The sequence below is a fragment of the Triticum aestivum genome, chromosome 2B (assembly GCF_018294505.1).
Source record: "Triticum aestivum cultivar Chinese Spring chromosome 2B, IWGSC CS RefSeq v2.1, whole genome shotgun sequence".
In the NCBI taxonomy this organism is placed as follows: domain Eukaryota; kingdom Viridiplantae; phylum Streptophyta; class Magnoliopsida; order Poales; family Poaceae; genus Triticum; species Triticum aestivum.
The window spans coordinates 440631723-440642945 of NC_057798.1; positions in this window are offsets into that span (position 1 = coordinate 440631723).

Below are 11223 nucleotides of genomic sequence, written 5' to 3' on the forward strand. Positions count from 1 at the left end.
GGATTCGCGTTGATTCCTTGTTCAGAAACAAGAAAACCGAGTAACTTTCCGCCGGGGACTCCGAATGTGCATTCTAATGGATTGAGCTTGATATCATACCTTCTTAAATTGGCAAAGGTTTCAGCAAGGTCAGTCAGCAGGTCGGAACCTTTGCGTGACTTAACCACTATGTCATCCATGTATGCTTCCATATTTCGACAGATTTGAGTGAGCAGGCACTTCTAAATCATGCGCATGAATGGGGCACCAGAATTCTTGAGGCCAAAGGGGATTGTAACATAGCAAAAACACCCGAACGGGGTGATGAAATCTGTCTTTATCTCATTGGATCCATACAGTTGGATCTCATGGTACCCAGAATAAGCGTCCAGAAAGGACAGTCGTTCACATCCCGCAGTCGAGTCGACTATCTGGTCGATGAGGGGCAAAGGAAAATGATCTTTCGGGCAGGCCCTGTCAGGACCCCGACTCGATGTCACATCGATCTAGCTGGTAACACCTCATATCACTTTGCGGCCTCACGCACGGTATCCCCACGGGTGTCGTCTTACCTTTTTCCCGGGACCGTTTGCGCCTTTTGGCTCACGTATATGATAGTGTCGCTAGCATCCATATGATAAAGAGCCCGGGCTGACATGACTAGTCGTAAACCCAAAGTGGCACAGACTTACAGGGACAGGCATCCATGACCCAGCTTCGAACGTGTCGGTCATCAGCAAGTGGGTCCGGGCTGTAGCACTGGGCTAGCAGGACTCCGGTAAACCGGGCTGTAGCGGGCTAACAGGACTCCGGTACTCAAAGCGTGACATTTCCCCGAAGGGACAGACACAGGAACGAAGAAGGACACATGCCGGCCAGCCTAAGTGTTCCAGAGCAGTAGCAAGCTACCATGGCTCAGCGGTAACACTAGGAGACATTTCCCGGTAAGAGAGGCTACTAAAGATAAACAACTAGATAGTCAGATCCCACACATACCAAGCATTTCAATCATACACACAATATGCTCGATATGTGCAAATACAACGAAGCATCACAACATGACTCTACGACACAAGTACTTTATTTAAGGCTCAGGGAGCCATACATAACATACACACAAAGGTACGGGTCTCACGACCCAACATACAAGTCATACAATCATACAAGCCAACAGCGGAAGTAACTTGTCTGAGTACAGACAACTAGTAAAATAAAAGAGGCTTGGAAAGCCTGGCTATACTATGTGGTCCTTCACAAGCTCAGGGTCACCACCTGGGTCTTTAGCCTACTCGTTGATGTCAACGTCTACATAGAACCCATCAGAAGGGGTTGCAGCGTCTTCTGTAAAAATGTAGATTATAGCAACATGAGTACAAAGGTACTCAGCAAGACTTACATCAGATCCTACATACATGCATAGTATCAAGAAGGGTTGGTGGAGTTATTGCAGCAAGCCAGCTTTGACTCTTGGCTAGACTATCCTACGATACTCCAACTTGAAATAGTTTTGCGCACACGAGTCCACTACTCACCACTTCAATACACTACCGAGGATCCACCTCCGTCTTCCTACGGAAGAGCCATCCTCGGCACTCACACTTATCTTGAGGCTTTTAGTAGTTTCCATTTACTTGTCTATGAACTGTATAGGCAACCAAGTAGTCCTTTACCGCGGACGCGGCTATTCGAATAGATCATGTTAACCCTGCAGGGGTGTACTTCTTCATACATGTTTCCACCACTTAGCGTCTGCACACGACATGTGCTCGGCAGACTTCAAGCGAAAGCCGACGTGGGTGTAGACCACGACCTACCTAAACACTTAAGCCTCTAGTCCAGGTTTATCGCCTATTCAGGTTCCATCCGCAGGGAGTCCGGCCGAGGTTTCCCATACGGCCCCGAACGATGTGAACAGGGTTCCCGAGATACCTAACGGGTATTCGGTACACCCGGCCACGTACCTACCGCATCACAGCCCACCCCTACGGTCAGCGCTGTCCACGGCCTCCAGTAGGCTACAAACACCAGAAACTACTTGCAACTCCTGGACAGAGAGCTAGGGTGAATAAGAAGTCGAGCGGGGTCATATTTCAGGGCCCAATGCATGGTAGTAGCTGTATCTTAAATCACACATACAGATCTCAGTGCTTAAGGTCGGCTTCAATGAAACAACCCACCATGTACTCCTACATGGCCTCTCATCGATACCTTTACCAAATCGTGTTCACCACACCACTCTTATTACCGACATAATCATTTCACTCTAGCCCATCACCCAGATGAACCAGACCTGACACAACTCTAAGCATAGCAGGCATAGCAAGGTAGGAACAACACATACATATGGCTCAATCAACTCCTACACATGCTAGTGGGTTTCATCTAGTTACTGTGGCAATGACAGGTCATGCAGAGGAAATGGGTTCAACTACCGTAGCACACAGCAGTTTGAATCGCGTTGTCTTAATGCAGTAAAATAGAGCAGGAGCGAGAACATGGGATTGTATCGATATGATCAAATGGTTGGTTGCTTGCCTGATGGTTCGTTGCACGGATACGATTCTTCGTTAGGGTAATCACGGTACTCCTCGGGGACAGATCCTGTCGCAAAGGATAACGATACACAGGCATCACCAAACAATGTGCAACAATATGATGCATGCATGAAACATGGCAATATGAGTGTGTTGGGCTAATGCAACTAAAGCCAGTAGGGTTTGAGCAAATTTGAATCAAAGATTCAAATTCCAAATTCAAATATGGCCTTTTAAAGTGCCTTTTCTTGTTCTGATTAAAACATCAATTTAACTTGTTTGATCATGCATGAAAATAGTACAGATGGATAGATTGGATTTTTCTGATCATTTTTCATATATAATTTGTCCAATTTGGAGTTACAGAATAAAAGTTATGAATTTTTGAAGTTTAAATAATATTCTGGAATTTCCTGATTTAATTTAAATCCAGAAATATCATTTACTGCGTCAGCCTGACATCACAGTGACATCAGCAGGTCAACAGGGCTGGCTCGGGTCAAACCTGACGTGTGGGGTCCACACGTCAGTGTCACAGGGGCTAATCCCGCGTTGACCCGGGCTGGTTAGCTTTGACTAAGCCCTGGGGCCCACTTGTCAGCGTCAGTAGGTGGTGGATTAGTGGTTAATCAACTAGGCCACGTCAGCTCGCCGGAGTTCTGGCCGGCGGCGACCAACAGTGCGGCGGCGATAGTGGTTTTGGTCGTTTCGGCCACCAAATGGACCGCGGAGACCACCGGAGTGAAGCTGAGGACGACCCACGGCTCTTGGCGGAGTCAGTTGGGGTCGGGGTGGCCGGAGTTGACGGCGGTGAGCTCGGCTGCGGCCGCCGGGGTTCGGTCGTGCACGGGAGTGGTGCTGGAGCTCGAAGTCGAGCAAAGTGAGGCGCTAGGGATGCTCTACTGGGTTCTGTGAACGCGTTGGACTCGCCGGGGTGACCAAATGGTCACCGGAGCTGCGTCGACGGCGAGCTCGGCGACGGCGGAGGTTCGGCCGTGGTGGAGATGAAGCTACGGTGAGGGAACGAGGGGGAGAAGAGGGGGAAACGGTGGCGTAGCTCACCGCGGTTGCAGTGGGCGTCGAAGCGGGCTCGGGGACGCGCTGGAGACGGCGAATTCGTCGGCGACGGTGGTCGGAGCCCGAAGAGGGGAACGGCGACGTGGCGGCGATGCAGGGCTTCCGGGGACTCGTGGAGCGGTGGGGAGGAAGAGGGAGTTGTGGCGGAGCTTCTGAGCTACTCGGGGGAGCGAGGGGTGGCCGGAGACAGTGGCTACGGCGAACGGCGGCGACGGTGTGCTTCGGCCGAGAGCGAGAGAGAGCGAGGGAGAAACGGGGGAGAGTGAGCGAGAGCAGGGGGGATCGGGACGGGCTGCGGACGTCGTCCACGCGGCCAGGAGGGCGTCGGCAAGCAGGAGGTGGCCGCGCGGCCGCGCGCGCGCGAGCACGCAGCAGCTTCGGGGCGTGGGGAGGAAGACGACGGGGAGCTACAGTGTTGGGCTGGGTCGGCTGCTAGCTGGGCCGGCCAGCTGGCTGGGCCGCACAGGTAAGTCTTTCCCCTTTCTTTTCTGTTTTCTGTTTTATTTAATATATCTGCAACTTTGTTGAATTAATTAAAATACCTAGGCAACTCCAAAATTCACCAAACTACTCCTGGTCCATAGTTGGATTATTTCCAACATGAAACATTTTAGTTTGGAGATATTTGAGCATTTAAATATTTTATATTATTTTAAATGCCCAAATTCAAATATCTATGATTTAATTCAAAGACCCTAGGATGGCCTAGAAAAATGTGCACCACTTTTGTCAGAGGTTCTGAACCAAGGCTAAAATGATGGACATTTTAGAAGGGCATTTCAGGTTCATTGAAAAATTATTTTAGTAACCCTAGTTGGTTTCAGAGGGGACTGGGGGTTCTGTCATCCCCATTTCAAGTTTCTGATGAAAGAGTAAACATGATGCAACACTCTAATGCATGACTAGCTAGGGTGTGACAACTCACCCCCACTCAAAAGAATCTCGTCCCGAGATTTGGGTTCCTCCGAGAAGAAGGCGGGATATTCAAGTCGAAGACGATCCTCCCTTTCCCAAGTTGCTTCATCCTCAGAATGGTGCGACCATTGAACCTTGAGAAACTTGATATTATGACGTCGCGTGGTACGTTCGGCTTGATCGAGGATACGAATGGGGTACTCTCGATATGTAAGATTATCTTGGAGATCAAGCGTTTCGTGGTCCACTTCACGGATAGGATCCGAGAAGCAACGCCTGAGTTGAGAAACGTGGAAGACATCGTGAACTCTGGAGAGGTGCGGAGGTAGTTCCAATTGGTAGGCAACTTCTCCTCGTTTGGCAAGAATGCGAAAAGGTCCAATGTAACGAGGAGCCAATTTGCCTTTGATACCGAAACGATGGGTTCCCTTCAGAGGGGTGACCCGAAGGTAAGCCTTCTCGTCAACCTCGAAAGTCATAGCCTTATGTTTTCGGTCATATTGACTCTTTTGACGGGATTGGGCTGTTTTCAACTTTTCACGAACGATACGAACTTGTTCTTCTGCTTCCTGAATCATATCCGGGCCAAAGAATTGTCTTTCCCCGGTCTCTGACCAGTTAAGGGGTGTTCGACATCGTCGTCCATAGAGAACTTCAAAAGGGGCTTTACCCAAGCTAGATTGATAGCTGTTGTTGTAAGCGAATTCGGCAAATGGAAGGCACTTCTCCCAGTCCATTCCGAAAGAGATAACAGAGGCTCGAAGCATGTCTTCTAGAATCTGATTGACGCGTTCCACTTGACCACTTGACTGAGGGTGGAAAGCGGTGCTAAAGGAGAGACGGGTTCCCATAGCATTTTGGAAACTTTCCCAAAATCGAGAGGTGAAAAGACTTCCTCGATCCGAATTGATTTCCAAAGGAACACCATGGAGGGACACTATTCGGGAGATGTATAAGTCTGCCAGCTGACTAGCGGTTATACTCTCACGAACAGGTAAGAAATGAGCTACTTTGGAAAGACGATCGACCACGACGAAAATAGCATTATTCCCTCTTTGGTCCTGGGAAAACCGGTAATGAAATCCATACCAATTTTATCCCATTTCCATTCAGGAATAGCTAAGGGTTGAAGGGTGCCAGCAGGCCGTTGATGCTCTGCTTTTACACGACGACAGACGTCGCAATTGGCAATATACTGAGCAATTTCTCTCTTCATCCTAGTCCACCAGAACCTCTGGCGTAGGTCCTGATACATCTTAGTACTACCGGGATGAATGGTGAGAGGAGATTCATGGGCCTCCTTAAGGATCAACTGCCGCAGATGCTGGTTCTTGGGAACCACTAGACGATTCTCAAAGTACACAACACCATGATCATTTGTGGAGAAACAACTAGCACCTCCGCTAGCAATGTTCTCCTTGATTTTAGATATTCCCTTATCTCGCTTTTGGGCAGCGATGATTTGATCCGTAAGAGTAGGTTTTGCCACCAAGGTGGAAAGAAAACCTTGAGGTACAATGTGAAGGTTAAGCTTCCGAAATTCCTCATGGAGAAGCGGTTGACTTTGTTGTAACATCAGATTGTTACAATAAGATTTACGACTTAGCGCATCAGCCATGACGTTGGCTTTCCCTGGGGTATAGGTTATTCCTAAGTCGAAGTCTGTGATCAATTCAACCCAACGTCTCTGCCTGAGATTCAAATCCGGTTGGGTGAAGATGTACTTCAGGCTTTGGTGATCAGTGAATATTTCGCAACGATTACCGAGGAGGTAATGTCGCCAGGTCTTAAGTGCATAGACTACGGCTGCAAGTTCTAGATCATGAGTAGGATAATTCTCCTCATGTGGGTGCAATTGCCGTGAAGCGTAAGCAATTACGTGTCGATCTTGCATAAGAATGCAACCTAGTCCTTGTCGCGAGGCGTCGCAGTAGATAACAAAGTCCTTGGAGAAGTCTGGCGGTACCAGCACGGGAGCAGAAGTCAGGCGTCTTTTCAGTTCCTGAAAACTGTGCTCACATTGTGGAGTCCATTCGAACTTCTTATCTTTCTTGAGGAGTTCGGTTAGAGGTTTAGCAACTTTGGAGAAGTTCTCGACAAAGCGACGGCAATAGCTCGCTAAGCCTAGAAAACTCCGAACTTGCTTGACCGATTCGGGTGGAGTCCAATCAAGGACGGCTTGAACTCGCTCAGGGTTAACAGCAATACCTTTACCAGATATTACATGACCCAGATAGGTCACTTCTGGCAACCAGAATTCACATTTTGAAAATTTGGCATAAAGGCGATGCTCACGAAGTTTCTGCAACACTAGCCTTAGATGTTCGGCATGTTCTTCCTCGTTCTTGGAGTAGATGAGTATATCATCGAGATAAACTACGACGAATTTATCCAAATACTCCATGAAGATTGAGTTCATTAACCGAGAAAAGGTGGCTGGAGCGTTGGTTAAACCGAAGGACATGACGGTGTACTCGTATTGGCCATAACGAGTAACAAAGGCCGTTTTAGGAATGTCCCCGTTTCTGATTTTGATTTGATGGTAGCCCAACCTCAAATCCATCTTAGAGAAGACTGAGGATCCAGCGAGCTGATCATACAGGTCGTTGATCCTGGGAAGTGGATATTTGTTCTTGATTGTGACCAAATTGACAGGTCGGTAATCTACAACCATCCGGTCCGTACCATCCTTCTTCTTGACGAATAGGACGGGGCAAGCCCACGGAGATGAACTAGGGCGGATGAAACCCTTTTTCAAGGATTCATCGAGTTGTTTCTTAAGCTCGGCTAGTTCTAGGGGTGCCATCTTATAAGGTCTTCTAGCAATCGGAACGGTTCCGGGGATGAGGTCTATTACAAACTCAACATCCCTGTCAGGTGGAACCCCTGGCAATTCCTCTGGAAAGACATCCGGAAAGTCACGGACTACCGGAACGTCCTCAAGGTCTGGCAAAGGGTTGGCGTTAAGAGAATATAGTTGTCGCTTGGCTATTCGAGTCAAGACATTGACTATCTTCCCCGAAGGGTGGGTGAGTTGAACAGTCCTAGAGAAGCAATCAATTTGGGCATGATGAGCTGACATCCAGTCCATACCCAAAATGATATTAATATCTGAAGATTTAAGGGCTATCAAAGACGCAAGGAAAACAAGTCTGTCGACTTGGATCTCATTTCCATAACTTACCCTAGAGGTCTGCCATCTAGACCCAGGGGTAGAGATTTCCATAGTGGACGGCAGATCACAGAATGCAACGTTATGCAAACGAGCATACTTTTCAGATATAAAGGAATGAGAGGCTCCTGTATCGAAAAGAACAGATGCCGGGTGGCAATTAACAAGAAGCGTACCGAGAACGACGTTGGGATCCTCTTGAGCTTCTTCGGCAGAGACACAGTTGACATGGCCACGTGAAGCGGTGACCGGTTTAGCATGGAACACTTTTCCTGTCGGCTTGCCACGGCCAACAGCTTTAGCAGATTGATTGGGGTTGGTCTGGGGACACTCACGCATATAGTGACCAGATTCCCCACACTTGAAACAAGTCACGGAACTGGTACGTGGAGGAGCATTATTGGTTGGACCCCCATAGGGCTTAGCTGGAGCAGACTGTTGAGCGGGGCGAGGCGCCTGGAAAGATGGCCTCGGTGTGAACCTGGGTGGCAGGGCGGTGTTGGGTACCCACACGCGGCGCTTCTGAGGACCAGCACCGGATGAGGAACCCGTGTCACGTCCATGCTTGCGTGTTGCGTCATAGTCAGTCTGACCAGTTTCAGCACTGATGGCTTTGTTGACAAGTTTCGAAAAGGATGTGCACTCATGCAGACGGAGGTCGCGGCGAAGCTCAGGACTAAGGCCCTTACGGAACCTTGCTTGCTTCTTGGCGTCAGTAGAAACTTCCTCGGTTGCATATCGTGCAAGATTACCAAACTCCCTGCTATAGACATCCACAGAAAGTCGGCCTTGGGTGAAATTGCAAAATTCTTCACGCTTACGGTCCATGAGACCCTCCGGAATGTGATGTTCACGGAAAGCCTCGCTGAACTCAGCCCAAGTTGTGACATGGCCCGCTGGGCGCATAGCTCCATAATTCTCCCACCATAGACTGGCGGGGCCTTCAAGATGATATGCAGCAAAGGTGACCTTGTCAGCCTCAGCTACCAGCGCGGAACGCAGCTTGTGAGAGATACTGCGAAGCCAGTCATCAGCGTCGAGAGGCTCGACGGAGTGGTGGAACGTGGGTGGATGCAATTTGATAAAATCACTGAGTGACACCACGTTAGCCCTCTGATGGTGTGCTGTATTCTGTTCAATACGCTCCAACAAACGGTTTGTCTCCCGCTTGTTTCTCTCAGCTTCCATCATCACCTCGGCTAGTGAAGGAGGATGAGGCAGATTTTCATTCCTGGCTTCACTGCCTTCGGCCTGCTCTTGGGAAGCAGGGTTAGCGCGCGTGTTGACCATCCTAGGTAAACAAGACAATGATTTAGTCAGAATGATAAATTCCGACATAGGATACATAATGTAAGGAATAACTCGGAATGCAAGATGATCATCCGTATGACATGGTAGATACATAAACTGCTTCTTTATTCCATCGTCATACACACCATACAGAGTTTAGTACAAGACCAAACAAAGTACTATTACGGTGAGAAAAGGATTACATCTCATCGGAGGCATTCCAAGCTCCTATACATTATTTTTCTACATCTCCGGAAAGAGTACAAACTAGGTCATATCCCACGAGTCACGCGGGACGATAGACGACACAGCTAGTGCGAACTAGTGATACTACTACTAACTCAGACCGATCCGTAGTAGTCCTCGTAGAAGTCACCTCCATAGCCCGGAAGTTCAACATGATCATCCGGAAACAGACGGTCTCGCGGAGCTTGTGGACCATAGGGGCTAGGATGAGGCCTTGGACCAACAAACGGTGGCCTGCGGGGACCGCGAGGTGGGGTGATGCCTCCTACATCACGCCAAACCATCACGTCTGGCAGAGCAGATCTCACAGGATAGAGATCGCGCATATCTGAATATCCAGCTTGCACCGCCGGTGCGAACCGAGTCAAAGTGGCCCAGTGGTCAGCACGGGTATTGAAGAGCTCTAACCTTAAGGCCCGATTTTCACGGTCCTTATCCTCGAGCATCTCAGCAGTGGTGCGAGTCCGTGAATCCTCCTGAGTGGAGTCAGCATAGATAGCCTGGAGATATCCTTGTGCTCCCGGAAGTGATCCTGGCATATACCGGAAATCAGAGTCCCGAAATAGACCAGATCTGACTCGCATAATGGTCATCATAGAGTAGGCGGCATCCTGCACAGCCATCTCGATAGTAACCCCGAGTCCATAGGAGCAGTGAAGAGGCTCAGTGGATCCAGGATAAGATGGAAATATCCTGACAGTGCAGAGATACTGGCTTTGATTAAAGTCTCGGAATTGCTCTTCGACCGTGTACTCAGGATACCAGCGGTATCCAGCCTCAGTCATTACCCTGACCAACTTAGCAGTATGGCCGGGTACATCTAGGCATCGAGTCAGGCGAACCACTTGATTGAGGTCGCGAGTGGCCATCTGAAAGCATAATTATAATGCAAAGGCATTAGAATTTCTAGCAAAATTTCGGCAGCATAACAGCTGTAAATGCTCAAAAAGGATATTGAGACATTTGACAAAGGATTTCGTACACACCCAACATCATCATATCAAGTTCTGAACCATTCTAACAACATAATGTGGTAGTAGAACTGAACTAGGCTTGTAACCATCAAACTTATAAGGTACTACTGATTAGTAACACGTGATCCTGATAGAGAGAACAGATCCTAATTCCTTAACCCCCGGTGGAAGAATGGACTGACTCAGATCAGAATGTCATAAGGTATAAGGAGTAAAAAGAGCCTTACGTTCCAACCCACAAACAATTCCCCTACATATAACTAAAGAATTTCTAGACTCAACATCGACCAGTTTGGCTTGGAGAACCTACAGGCAGTCCGGCTCTGATGCCAACGCTGTCAGGACCCCGACTCGATGTCACATCGATCTAGCTGGTAACACCTCATATCACTTTGCGGCCTCACGCACGGTATCCCCACGGGTGTCGTCTTACCTTTTTCCCGGGACCGTTTGCGCCTTTTGGCTCACGTATATGATAGTGTCGCTAGCATCCATATGATAAAGAGCCCGGGCTGACATGACTAGTCGTAAACCCAAAGTGGCACAGACTTACAGGGACAGGCATCCATGACCCAGCTTCGAACGTGTCGGTCATCAGCAAGTGGGTCCGGGCTGTAGCACTGGGCTAGCAGGACTCCGGTAAACCGGGCTGTAGCGGGCTAACAGGACTCCGGTACTCAAAGCGTGACATTTCCCCGAAGGGACAGACACAGGAACGAAGAAGGACACATGCCGGCCAGCCTAAGTGTTCCAGAGCAGTAGCAAGCTACCATGGCTCAGCGGTAACACTAGGAGACATTTCCCGGTAAGAGAGGCTACTAAAGATAAACAACTAGATAGTCAGATCCCACACATACCAAGCATTTCAATCATACACACAATATGCTCGATATGTGCAAATACAACGAAGCATCACAACATGACTCTACGACACAAGTACTTTATTTAAGGCTCAGGGAGCCATACATAATCATACACACAAAGGTACGGGTCTCACGACCCAACATACAAGTCATACAATCATACAAGCCAACAG